This window comes from Diuraphis noxia, unplaced genomic scaffold, assembly GCF_037042655.1.
Source record: "Diuraphis noxia isolate RWA-SAM2 unplaced genomic scaffold, SU_Dnox_SAM2 contig0001, whole genome shotgun sequence".
NCBI classification, from domain to species: Eukaryota; Metazoa; Arthropoda; class Insecta; order Hemiptera; family Aphididae; genus Diuraphis; species Diuraphis noxia.
In genome coordinates, this window is record NW_028301711.1 from 92,281,366 (window position 1) to 92,296,405 (window position 15,040).

The 15,040-nt window shown below is 26.4% G+C and overlaps 1 protein-coding gene across 2 annotated transcripts in view; it reads right to left on the bottom strand.

Moving 5' to 3' along the window:
• The window catches only part of SPR (G protein-coupled sex peptide receptor), a 243,549-nt gene extending 230,045 nt beyond the window's left edge, over positions 1 to 13,504 (bottom strand). For both annotated transcript variants that reach the window (XM_089216214.1, XM_089216213.1), the window contains exon 1: positions 13,005 to 13,504. The gene's annotated coding sequence lies outside the window, so the exon portion shown is untranslated. The remainder of the gene's footprint in view (positions 1 to 13,004) is intronic.
• Positions 13,505 to 15,040: the final 1,536 nt, after the last annotated feature.

The following is a 15,040-nucleotide window of genomic DNA, read 5'->3' on the forward strand; positions in this document are numbered from 1 at the left end:
TCCACACCGTCCCATATCTCTAGTTTCAATATTATTATAACGTTGGAGTTATGTCAATATAAGTAGGTTGGTATATAAAAATATATTCTTATTGTATGCATTTTAAAAATTATCAATTTTTCTAAATCAGATGTAATTTTTCCATGTCGATAATAGTTATATGTAGAGCCCGGATTTATATACAATACAAATTTATAAAACCAGCAGTTTCTAAAATACAGTAAGTTGTAACTTACCCATAACTATTCTAATTTAGTAAATTAAATCATAATTATCTCACATTACTTCGTGTTATATTATGATGTTACTGAAAGAAATATATTTATTTTAATATTATATGATGTTAGATTAAGTATAGTTAGTAATGATTCAATGATATTTCAGTTATTTTAAAAATTATCATAATATTTTACAACGAATATACCTGAAATTAAAAATAACAAAATTAGAAAAATCAATTGAGTTTAGTAAGTTTAGTTAGTTTAGTATTACTTTTGAATATGCATAATTAATGAATGTTGATTTAAATGGTTTAACGTTTGCAACTGCAGGTAATTGCAGGCTAGAAAACAAGTACTAAATCAAGGTATTTCTGTTGTGGTATTAATAATACATTATTTATTATTTTGATCCGTCACGCATTCGTTATCGCATACGATATCGTTTTTGTTATAGTTTCAAATATTTTCTGATGTTGTTCCATTTATCTTTATCTACTATTTGAATTTCAAGATTATGTTCACGAGTCGTGCTCTACGTTACCTACAAACTGAGAATTTTTAAGAAAATTGGTCGGTATCAACTATTATTTGATTTATGGTAGACAACAATAACCAACTGTGTGACGGAGAGAGGACACTACAAGAATTATAAATCGAACGTATTATATGTAAAAGTTAGGCAGTATTATTTTTCAAACATATTTTATTAAAATATCCAAAAATCCCGTTTCAATAAGTAATATTTATTCATAAGATTCAATTAATAGTGTTGTAATTCGTTATTATTCATTAGAGAAGACGATCTGACGATACACAACCGTTTGTTGCATAATATAGAACATTTACAATCAGCAGATCACGTTTAGCTCTGTTAGTTTAAAAATTAGAGTAAATTGACCTATGATGAAACTTGACGGTAAGAACATTATCTGTGTTCGTATGTGAGTTTTTTTACGATGACTTAGGTTTAAAGTGAGTTATGATCACTTTTATTTTACACTCTTTTATATACGCATAAGTTGCTACAAAATTTATTTATCGTAAAAAGCTGTAAATGGCTGTGTAGCGTTCTCTAAAAAACAATTGATTGTAGTCTTTACATTTCAATCAAGACATAATAATAATGAATGTTTAAAATGTAATATGTTTTAGTATAATATTAAAACAATGGTATCAAATTGTATCAACATATACAAGTAAAACATTACCATAGAATAACGAAACGATTCAAAATACTTCAGTAGGCACCTAATAAAATATACAATTTTTCACTACCGAATGCATGATATATTTACATCCCAATATTAGAGGCACTCATAGTGAAAATTAATATTTTTCCATCAATTATAAATATTTATCGGAATTATATGAGATAATAGACTACAATGTCACATAATGGTTGAAAAGGACGTGTTTTTTTTTTTTTTAATCACAATTTTAGGGGCTTAGTCCGGTCTTGATCTGGACTGTACACAAAATTTTCTAAATTAATTAATTAATTTAAAGTTCATTAACATGGTCAGTAATATTAGGTATCACGTATAGGGCATTACGTAATTGGGCAGGCACTCATGTAGAGATAAAACCCTGGGGCTTTTTACCAGTTAAGCAGTGTACAATTTTTTTGTGAAGGGAATGAAATTAAAATAATAATAACACATTATATTGTAAAAGCTACCAGCTAGATTTGACGAGAGTTATTTTAAAACAATCTACTATTGAGTAAACGCAAAGAATTTTTCGCAAAGTGGCCATCCTGTACTACTTTTGTGAATACATAATGATAATTATTTAATAATTCTATAGGTTCATGTGCATTTTAACTTGTATAGGTATGATTAAACAAACATAATATATAAAATGGGATATTTTTACGAGATTGTTATAAACAATGGTTGTTCTTATTTATTTAATTTTTGAAATAAATAAATAAATTTTTTATAAGGTATAATTAATTTTGAACTTTAATTAATTCAATTAAATATCCAAAAATTAATAAGCCATTCCATTTAATATTTGCCAAGTAAAAATTGGATTACAAATTATGATTAAATTCAATAAAAATAATTATTTCTGGCACTATAAGAAAATAATTTGAAAGTTATCTATTAATTTAATGGTTTTTTTAACACCCCCTCCCCCCCCCCCAAATCTGTATAACAGTAATTATTAATTAATTTCGTTTATAAATAAAAATAAATAAATAAAAACAACTAAAAAAGTATAAGTGAGTTGACTTTTATAATCTGTATTAGACACTATATGTGCCAAATAAAGCAAATACTACATTAATTTAGTTGAAAAAAAATTTTTAATATATTATAATATTTTGTTTCGAAAGTTGAAAGTAAAAACTCCAAGTAACTTTAAATCCATCCAGGTAATTTCTATCGCATTTCACGACGTAAATCATAATTTAGCTTGTGCATTTGTATTACTTCATTGTTTTTAATGTAAAATAAACTTAATTGAAAATATAAAAGTTCATAAATAAAAATTATTTTGAAGATTACTATATTGGTGAAATTCCGGGAAAAAATAAAATAGATATCTATAAACACATTTATAAAACACAATATATCCAAAGAAATCAATTTTTTGCCCATTGATATCAGTGAGTGTTTAAGGCGGAATTAATAATACATGGAACTGTACGTATTTTAAAGTAAGAACAGTATTCTCGTTTGATGAATCTGTGGAATATATGTTGTGGTAATTTTATTTTTAAATACAGTAATTTGCTGTAAACATTTTTATAAATAGTTTAAATCATATTTTATATATTTTGTTTATCCATTTGGTAAATAATTTAGTAGTTTATTAATAATTAATAGGTATATAAATAAATAATAGTACTAGTACTAGTATCAAATAAAGGTAGGTAGATATACGTCACGAATCCAGATCATACAAAGACTGTTGTCTTATAGTTTATAGATTTGAAAAATGTAGTAATAAAAGTTAACCGACAAATTTCAAGTGATTAGAAATATGCTGTTGACAAGTTGTAGAAAAGCGGGTAAGTGGGTATCGCTCTGCTGTATATTGGGGGTGGGGTGGACCTCTGACTAGGGTGGGTTAAATTTGAATGCAATGACAGGTATCATTGTAAATGAAAAACGATTCTGAACGGAGATGATTTGTCAGTCTAGGATATATTATATTTAAATACCTATTGCCATATATTCTATTTTGAAACAAATATTTTACTTTTCAATTAGGACGCATTTTGTATAAGGCATGGTTAATCAATTTTTCCAAAAACATTGCATGTAGTTATCATAATTATTCATAATACCTTATATTATCATAGATATACATATACCAGGTTTGAGGATAAATCGTTATCATTACGCGATTTCATAAACATTTAAAACTCAAACGCTCAAAACGTTTTTCCTATAATGACGTTTCAAATTTTCTCTATAGCTATTTTAAGCAAAACTTATGGAAAACTTAGTGTTGAATTTCATAACCTTAGATATAAATACAAATAATATTATGAATTTTGAACTACAAAATAATTTGCAAATATTCATGGTTTTGACAAAAATTTGAAATTTAAATGCTAATAAAAAAAAATTGTGCTTATGTATTCTTATAATTTTTTAATCTCTATAAGAATAGTTTATGAGGTACTTTGTATTAAATTTTTAAGTATTTTGATTGGGCCAAAAAAATGTTATCCACACTTCGCAAAAATTTTTCAGAAAAATTGAAAATTGCAGTTGTCTATAAATATCTCAAAAAAAGTCGAAATATTTTGAAAATTAAATCATGTATAGAAAATGCTAATTTAAATAACTGATAAAATTTTCAAGTTTCTACGACTTATACTTTTTGAATAATAACAAATAATTAAAATCGTTTCAGGAAAAATCGTTATCGTTACGCTATTTCGTAAAAATTTAAAATTCAAACGCACTTAAAATTTTTCCTATAATGACGCTTCTAGTTTTCTCTATAGCTACTTGAAGGAAAACTTACGGAAAACTTTATGTTGTATTTTTAATCCTTAGTTAAATACACAAAAAATTTTATGATTTTTCAACTCCAAAATTACTTGCAAATTTTCACGTTTTCGACAGATGTCGTAAAAATTTGAACTATAAACGCTTATAAAAAAAAATTGTGACTAACGATTTTTAATTTCTTATCTAGCTTCAATGAGAACAACTCATAAGGAACCTTGTATTAAATTTTCAAGTTTTTTTGGTCATCCAAAATTTTCCAAAAAAAAAATATAAAAAACACACATCATTGTAAAATTAATACATTCATCACTTCGTTCAGAATCTAATAAACTCTTGACGACTAAATCTTGTGCTATGTACCTACTTACTAAGCAGAACTGCGTAGCGATTACAATAACATAATGCTAGTAAGTATGTATATCAGAGTATCGTCGGAAAAATAATCGTTAACAGTACATTTAAACATGTTCACCAAAGTATAGTTTTAATAGGTTTTATATAAGTTATTAAATACAAATTTCAGAATATGGACTACTTAGTTAACTACTACTATCCACGCCATATGAAGTATTATTGTTGAATATAGTTTCTTTAAAAAGCCAACCAAGTCCTCGTATGTATCCTTCCATTGTGCGTATTGTAAAAACATTTCATATAGATTGTACAAATTAAAATAAATATGAAAAAAAATATGTGCTGCATTCAATGCACATGCATGATATAAGCAGAATATAAAATACATATATCTAATAGGTACTGCAGTTTAACTGGAATGTGCTATGTATATATTAAATAGTTTTGTATTTTTTATTACTATTATTTGTTTTTGAATTGTAATTACATTATTATACAGAAATAATAAAATTGAAAACATAAGTATTCAGGTAGAATAGGTAGTACATACATTTTAGGTACTCGCCTATTAGTATTAGCAGGGTGAATTTTTTTGTCTACCTACTTAATAAAAAGAATAATTGCAATTAACTACTGTTTTAATGAAAAAGTTTTGATTTTTAATAGGTCAGCCATTAGTCCCATACTACGCTGTAAATTATATTATGAATGTATATATTATCTAAATTTATAGTACTCTCTAGCTAAACTAAAATTAATCTATCTAAGTTATCTGACTAACTGAAAAATTATACAATTTTGGTCTTGGTTAAAAAGTTTCAGTCATACTTAAGTATATGTTATATTATGCGTCTTTGTTTAAAGGCAATAGTCTCGTTGAACTATGGATTTTGGGTATTATTTTGGAGCTTTGACCTAAACTAAAAACATAAATACTAAACAAGTATTTCTGAATTTCTGAATCTGATCAATACATGATTGTAGTTACAGTAATATGTTCACTAATACTATTCCTTAAAAAAATATTTCAGTTGGAAAAAACTCAACAATTTGGTAAAATAATCTAGATATAAAAAGCCAAAAACACGTGATGTCTTATGCATTTATTAAATGTATTTTATTTCTACGTAAAAATAAGTATCTAGGAATTCAAATTAAAAAAATTAAACAACATAATACTTTAAGCGAGAAAAAAACTATCCAGTGAAGATTTTTTTGGTGGTTACTTATATCTGAATGTGTTAAATTTAATGAAGAATCTGTATAATTCTTGTAATATTTTATTTCATTCATAATAATCCTCGAGTACTTAAAATTCTATAAATACATAGATATACTACGCATGCGTTCATAGGAATATTAATTTTAAAGAAAAAAATTTGGAAGAAGGGTTTATAGCTTTACATTTTCTATTTAATTTTTGCAAGATAATGTCATATATTAATACCTATAAGTCAAAATAAACTTAATGTTTAATAGAACGACTATGTTTGTACGATTTTAATAAGTACTGACTTTGACACGCTACAGTGAATTTCGTTAATTGCTCTTTTCGAATGCGCCACGTTTAAACGAAATAAACTTTCAGTACTAATGCACCTATTGATTTCATATTGTAATCGATTTGTTTTGCCTGCGTTTCTTCTATACAAACAAAATAAGCATTTTGCTGCAAAACATATTCGTTTGTGAGACACACGCATATCGCGTACTAAAAGTCCACCTGCTACTCTCATAGTGTTAATATTATTTTTAGTTGAAAATATTATTCGTCTCGGGACTTAACTGTAGACTTTGGAGGAGGTATATTTCTATTCTTCCTTCCCCCCTTATTTTTAAGTCTGAAAAACGATGAAAATATAACAACGTTAAACGACCACATAGGTACTATGACCGGCCATTGAAGATGTGTAGGTACATAGTAATAATTACTATTTTGGTGTGCTACGAATACAAATTAACAGTATATGAAAGTGATATTAATTCTAGTGAAGAAGTTGAACACAATTACACAAACTGTGTTTCTAATTATTATTGGTTGAATCGTATTTAGAGTGTTTACCATTACAGTATAATATGCACAACTTTTGAACTTTATATATAATGAGCGTAATAAATACGAGACTTAGAAACTTTTACTTTAGTAAAAACTTTGTAATTTAATAACAATAATTTTCTTCTTATACAGTTCAAGTGTAATTTATAAATTATATGACTAGGATACCTTAAATTAATTACATATAACAATAGACGTTTTAATGTTATTATATAATAGATACCGTTCATTATTTTCCTCACATTAATCCCATATTTATTATATATCTTCAGTTCATCTAAAAAAAAACTTTGGTTGAAAGCCAAATTGATCAAATTTATTTTAGCTATGTGTAAATAAAAAAAAAACATCAACAACTTGGACTTTTCGAGCAGTGTTTAACAGTTCAACACAATTTAAACATCATTGAGTATACTGGTGCATTGAAAGGAAAATCAAAGTACCTACAATATTAAATTAAATCGTTTTACGTAAATATTTATGTTATTTTCAAATAGTGTCTTTTATGCACTGTTTTTTCAATCTAAATTTATAAAGCTTTCTAAAATCTTGGTGCTCTCAAATAGTTCTTGGAGAACGTTTCCAAATAAAATTTACTGGAAAAGTTAATGAGTAATTTCAACTCTTTATACTCAGCCAATGACCAAAGATATGAAGTTCAAAACATAAAAATAAATAATTAAAAAAATTATTGTGTGTTCATTTTTTCAATGAATAGATTATGTGTTAAATCAGCTGGTCCAATAAAAAAAAAAAAATAAAAAAAAAATATTACTTCTTAACTTAATATAATTTATTTACTCGATATAGGTATCTGATATAGGCTGAATGAGAACAATTTCTCAGGTGTTTCAATTAAAACTATTTAATATTTATATAATTAATATTAAAATTAACTTAATTTTAGTATAATTTTATATAAAAGTGTATGTGTGTTAATAAAATATAAGTTACATAAAAATTAAATTTTAAATTTCTTAAAATGATAAAATAGTTTACATTTAACTGAAACATAACTTGATTATTTCAGTAAATCGAAAGTAACTATTTTTTTTTTAAAAGTTTTATTATATTTAAAATTAAATATAGTTTGTCAGTTTGAATGAAAATAATATAATTAACACACCAGTTAATATTCTGGTAATTCTAAATTTAAAATGTTTATTGCTAGCCATAATAATTATTTGTTCAAAATATTAAGTATAAAGCATAATATTAGGGACGATTCCAAAATCATGACACTATGTATTATATTAAGCAATAATTTATTATATAAATTCGTAATAATCTTTATTTACATAAATAATAACATTTAACTAAAGCTACACATATTTTGATGTCACCATAAAGGTTTTTGTTCTTAGTATTATTAGTTTTTTGAATTGTTTTAAAAATTGTATGTACTAATGTTATGGTGCCTACATATTAAAAATTCTTATGTACGAAATAATTTTTCGAATATTATGATATGACTGTAAGTAGTTAATTACGATATGGTATTTTTTATATATATATATATATATATATTTTTTTTTTTGGTGCAGTCTAAACGTAATAGGAATAAAAATATGTAGGTAGACAATAATATAGTCAATAATATTAGTTCCAAGTCAATCTCAATAATATAATTATATTTTTTAGATGAAAGAAATTCAATGGTGATCAATTTGATCAAATAAAAAGGTTAGGTGTATAATAGTATTCAACGCCAATTGAAATATTTTTGTGAGAAGATTTCCCAGTAAAATTTACGAAATTCCAGGGAGTACAAGAGAACCTTGAAGCATAGAAATATTTTAGTTCTTCTTTATATTGTGTTTATTTATCTAATGCGGTTTATGGCATATCATTGGCCAATAATTTAAGCACGAAAAAAGCCGATTAAATGTCAAACAAATGTCAATTGTGCAATTATAGAGAGAATCTGTGATTGTATATTGCATATTTTAACTGTTTAACACAATATAGTGATGTAGGTATATTTTGTTTGCGAGTATTAGCAGGGTACGGTTGTTGTAGACAGTTTAGTTTTTTAATGAAATCTGATAAATGATTAAGTTAGGGGCTTAAAATCTGATTTTCAAACATAGTATGTTCTAATAATTAACTGCTTCAGAGATCTTAAGTTCAACATGTTTCTAATGAAGAAAAGACGGGTGCAATCATGTTTCACCGATCTCGATATAGAAAAAATAAAATACTAATTTAATCAATATAAATTACATAAGTAATGTATATAATTAATACATTTAATACATAATACATATTTTATGTAATCAATACATCTACACAGCAATAGTATATTCAAACACAACTAACAAATTAAACATATTAATCGATTTAATGTTTATTTCTGATCATATTTCTGATATCTTTAATATTTCTGTCTATTTTAATTATTATAATTACTTTCTAAAATTATTGTTAGAAAATAATGTGTAATTAATATAATTTTACGTATTATTAAAAAAATAATGAAAATGGAAACATCATGAAAACACATTAAAATAAACATTGTATAATAAATAATTACGTAAGTATCTTTATAACTGAATGATACCCATATTATACAAAGATTAAAATTGTTCAATGTTTTAATTTGTTTTAAAAGTGTTGGACACACATACTACTTATAATTCATGGTTGATTTTTAAACGTCCCACATTAAACTTCACCGTGCAAAGCCGTAAAATAATTCATGAAAATAAGACACACCACTGACTGAAAAAAAACACATGATAAATGTTATGCTTATATAAAACAAATTATAACGATCTACATATTGCGTGTGAAGGTCGATGGAAATAAAATTGAAAACAGTGGTTACTTTTGTATAGGCTGTTAGTGACTTATAAAAATACCACAATATTAATGCGAATTGGAAATAATTATTTTTATTATGCCATATTAATTTTAATATACTGCTAATATATAGTACTATATTATAAGTGCCATGATGACAAATTATAATAATTGTTATCAATACTGATGATATTCATATATTACCAGTCACCACGGCGTTTGGAAATGTTTCATTTTAAAAACCTATGAATTGGTCAGTACCGTCCCCTTGAAAAAATAACAAAAATTGTTATATGAACATCGTTTTATAACCATTAAAGTTAATATAATATTATTATAAATGCGACAAATGTGACAAATGCTACATAATAATGGTTCTCAAAAATATTGTAGTGTTGTGAATTTTGGATAATGTTTTTTTTTTCAACAAACATTATGAGATGCTAATGAAAAGTATCACTGTGGTATTTTATATTTTTGAAGTTTTCAGTTTAATTTCAATCGTGTATATATGTCATAAATACAAAGACAAATAAATACCAGATTATATTGTATTACTGTGACTTGTGAGACGAGCTAAGAGTAAATAATAAAATGTAAAATACCTTTAAACCTACTCTACCAATGATCTAAATAAACGTGCATCAAACATAGTACTTAACTATATTAAATGGGATAAATAATCGTTTTAAGGAACAATAAAAAACCCCTTTTTCGAAGTGTATTTCATTTAAAATAGAACTACCTTAATTTCTAAATGTCTTTAACAAATTGGGTACACGCAGTCCTTAAGGTTAGGAAAAGTTAATAAATTTAACTATTATAGGTGTATATGAAATTCATATCATTAAATAATTTTAAATCTTAAATTTTTTAATGACACATGAATACACGATATTGTAAATGTATAACCCGCTGTAAAATTCTATGTTATAATTTATCATTACATTTAATTTATTTTAGCTAAACAATAACTTCTTAAAATGTATAATGTTTTTAATACTTATCAATAATAATACTCTAAATCGAATAAAATATATTATAGATACATTCTTATTAATTTGAAACTAAATATTGGAAAATTAAAAATAATAATTTTATCGAGTAATTGAATAATTTAAATCGAGGTGACTAATATGTTGTAGTTATCTGATTGTAGTTGGAACGATACTTCAACACTTAAAATTTAAGAGCGTCGACAGAGCATGATACACCAACTAACGTGAGAAATATAAGTTCGTTGGAATCAAAATTAAAAATCATTGTTCGCTTGAAAGTTTTGTTGATGAAAATTGTACAAAAGAAATAGAAAACACCCAAATAGATAGAGACAATACTCATGCTATATATATTGTATATGATACAATATGATGTGATATAATGATATCTCATCATCATGAACGTTAAATATCTTAAATAATAATAACTCTCTCGACGAGCTTAATAATAGTAATCTATTATATTTTGAATTTTGATAAATAAATACATTTAGTAGAAAAATAAAAATCCAAGTAAATTTATAGTCGAACCTAATATTATCCCATAAAAAAAATTGTAATATTTAAGTTAAATTCAATTATATTTAATTCAAAACAATTATTAATCAATCGTAGGATTTTAAAACTTAAATATATTACAATATTGCATATAACATTCAGATTAATAATTATAATTTAAAACACATTTTTATGCAGATAAAATAAAACATTTTAATATCATATATACTATAAAAACACAAACAAATTTATACATACATTTAAAATAATTTAATCAATTCATGAAATCGTTTTCCATTTATTATTTTTTTTTTAAATATAATCAACGTTGATGTTTTTTCTTTTTTATAATATAATGAAACTACACACCCAACATGATGTAAACATAAAACTGGCGTACATATTATTTTTAAAACAGTACAATGTTCAATTTTTACTATTATGCTTAAAAAAATAATAAGTAAATATCGTGATATTTTAAAAAGTTACTTTTATTTTTTTGAACTAAAACAAAATATCTAAAAAAAAATAGTACCTACATCATAAATTGTACCATATTTTTTTCCACAAGTCAATAGTAGTATTTTTTTATGCTTAAAATATTACCCCACTAATAGATCAAGTTTTTTATCTAAAAAGTGACTATACAAATAAAAACTTTTGAGAATTTCTTCTATCCAATAAAGCAGCAATACCTATAATATTTACACGACTGTCTGACCAAAAATAAAAACCCATAAATGAAATACCAACACATTAAATTATTGCCTATAATTTTAAATATTGAAAAACGGTAAGTAGGTACATAAAATAAATTTTTTTAGTTTTACCATGGAATAATGTGGTCTTAAGGCTCCGATTAATAAATATCGTAAAATTAAAAATGCATGTACTGTTGAGTTACAACAAAATAACTAAAATTTTCATTGTTTTTTTTTTTAAATATCCGATTTTATCATAATTTGAACATTTTTTATATTGATGTATTTTTGATGTTTTTAATTTTTTTCACGTTTAATTTAACCAGTAGTTTTAATCAACGTAAGAAAAACTACTTTTAGGAACCATTTATTAAATTTATAATAAAAAAAAAATATATATATAATTAACATTTGATACTTCCATTTTTAGTAAAATTTACCAATATCGCCAAAAACAAAATTGATTGAAAGCTAAGGTTAGGTAAACATTTTGTCTATTTTCATTTTTACGAAATTTGCATCGATAGAAATTATATTTTTATATTAATGTATCGTTTATTGACCATGAAGAATGAATTGTTAAATATTATTATCGAAAATGTTTTAATAGCATAAAAAATTCCGGGATAATTGTCTGGAAAATATATAATTTCGCCAAATGTAAAAATTGCAGAATCGTTATAATTTACATAATAAACATAACATAAAATTTATACTAGCATTATGTAGATTAAAAAATAATAACATTGCAACTATGAATATTTAGTAATGTCTACCATACAAATCTGTAACATTACTTTTTATGATTTTTTTCCTGTCGACATGATTTTTAAACACGCATTTTATATATAAATTAAAATAAAACTACTAGGTACTACATTATTATTGTAAGTCCTAGCAAGGCGAGGAATTGGTTATCCAATTATGTGGACCTACCTATTTTTTTTGCCAACTAACACTTTCCGTGTGATTAAAAAACTTTAAGATTAGTATATGATACCTGTATGAACATCTGCAATAAATTCTAGTTAAGATGATTTCGTTTTGAAATACTAATAAAAATTTAAAATAAAAAAATTTAAAACGGGTGCTTGTTTATATAAAAACCTTGACTGATTTCGGATTAACCGTGTTTGGAATCGTTATTTACATACCTATACATTGCTGTAAGTTATTTTTCAACAGCACACACGTGGCGACTCATTTCATACAACATAATATTTAGAATATACACACGATGTGCAATATTATATAGTCTACTCAACAAGGTAACAGGTCGTCTGATAGAATTATAATATTATATATTAATATAATTTATAATGCTTATAATTAACTCTTCCTATGCAAAATATTATTTTTAAAATACGTACATAATACGATCATTATATTTAGGCACCTACCTCGTTCTAACGGCGTGGACAGCGGAGTGTTAGCGTGTACAGCCTTCCTGTCTCTGGCGTTTTGGTGACGGACAGACCTGTGCGCTGCCACTATTTCCGGAGTAGGGGGGGGGGGGCGAACCCTACGACGGTGGCGATGAGAACAGCGGATAAAACAAGGAAGGATCGTGAATATCAACGATGATTATTAATATTGGACAGTCAATCCGATCGACGGCGTGGTGTTGATTGAAAATCGGATGGAATTCAGAATGTAAAAGCTAAGGTATCGCTGGGAGAAACGGTGGAATTGGCTTTGGAAAATAATTGAAATATTTCCCGAATTTTTATTGTTGATTTTAATATTTTTTTTTTTTTAAATTTTTTTCTATCAAAAATTTGCTCGGCAGGGCGAAAAAAAAATGTTTTGCAAAGACGCGAGGAGAACCGTTCGTCGTGACTTGTGCAGCGGACGGGCGCGAAGGGATGTCGCCGGCACGGGGCAAGACACTGAAGTTTTGTGATCGCCGTGGCTTTCGGGTTTTCCCGTTTTATACTCTCGCGGCGATTATTTAACGGTCTGTAACGCGAGAGCGCGCGACTCCGACGCGTTGTTGTTGCCGGCAATCAATACACGGCGCATGTGTGTGCACGCCGCCGCCGCCGCCGCCGCCGCCGCCGGCCAATTTCGCCACACGCGAATATATCGTCTTATCACCACAACAACAATAACAACAACGCCTGTACCGATACAGTATATTACCAGCAGCTTACCGCGGTTGTCCCGCGCGGTAGGTGGACGGCGCGACAGCGACGATGCGCTGCTGTAGCCGCAAGTTCCTACATTATACTTCGTTTTATTTTAAAAACGAATCATACGCGGGAATACCGTAATATTGTTATTATTTGTTTTTTGTTCTATTGATCATAAGCCCAGCGACTATAATGGCCATTAGCTGTTTGTAGAGGATAACACGTATAAATGCATACGTGTGTGGCAAGGATTTTGCCGCCAAAAATCTCGAGTTGTCACCCATCCGGGAGCTTGCGACAATGGCCAGTGCGTACACTCTGAGCGCGTACGCAACTCAGTCACACCAAGCCACATTATTATTAACATTTTTAACATTTTATTGTAATAACTAATTCCTATTGTAATGCCGATAATGTAATGTATTAACCAGCGGCTTACCACAGTAGTTCCACGTGATAGGTAGATGCCATGACAATATCATACATGTTCATACATACATACCAACATAAGTAGATACCGTGTTTTATCTAACAAACCAATTATTCATTATTTTATTAAACGATATTTTGAATATCGCGGATACGAGGGTAAATTAGGTGTATCATCGAATTTTATCCGCCAACCACCATGGTATAATAATCTTACTATGAAAATGTAATAATTTTGCATAATTTTGTTAAGCAAATAAACCTTTTTAACAGCCGCTTAAGGACTAAAAGTTAACAACTATATTATTTTAGGGTCGCTTGGAAATTATCTTATTCGATTCAAAATCCCGATTCACTAAGTTGTTGACAGATACGATCCCATTGCGATGATATTATATGTTCTGCCATCCTATGAATGCAAAGAAAAGCGAAAAAAAAATCTATGTAATAGTTTAACTTTTTGAAATTAATAATATTGTTATTTATTATTTTGATTTTTTTTCTACTCGCATAAATTAAATAATACAGTGATTAATGATTATATTATTGATAACGAACATCTACAATTATTTATACATATAATATATACCTCTTACTTTTCGTGGTTATATACTTTGTTTTGTCCGTATTATAACAGTCGTGCTCTCATATTATTATATTATTCATAATTGTCAATTGATAATAATTAAAGATTTAATTCCATTTTGATATTTATAATTTATTTATACGAACTAAACATAACCCATGACATTGAAACAAGTCTTGATCCAAATCCAGACAACGAAGTAAGCACCATACATTTTTTCAAGCCAACATAAATTTTTCAATTAGATATCTATATTATAAGATTTTAAAACTAACAACTATAATTATTT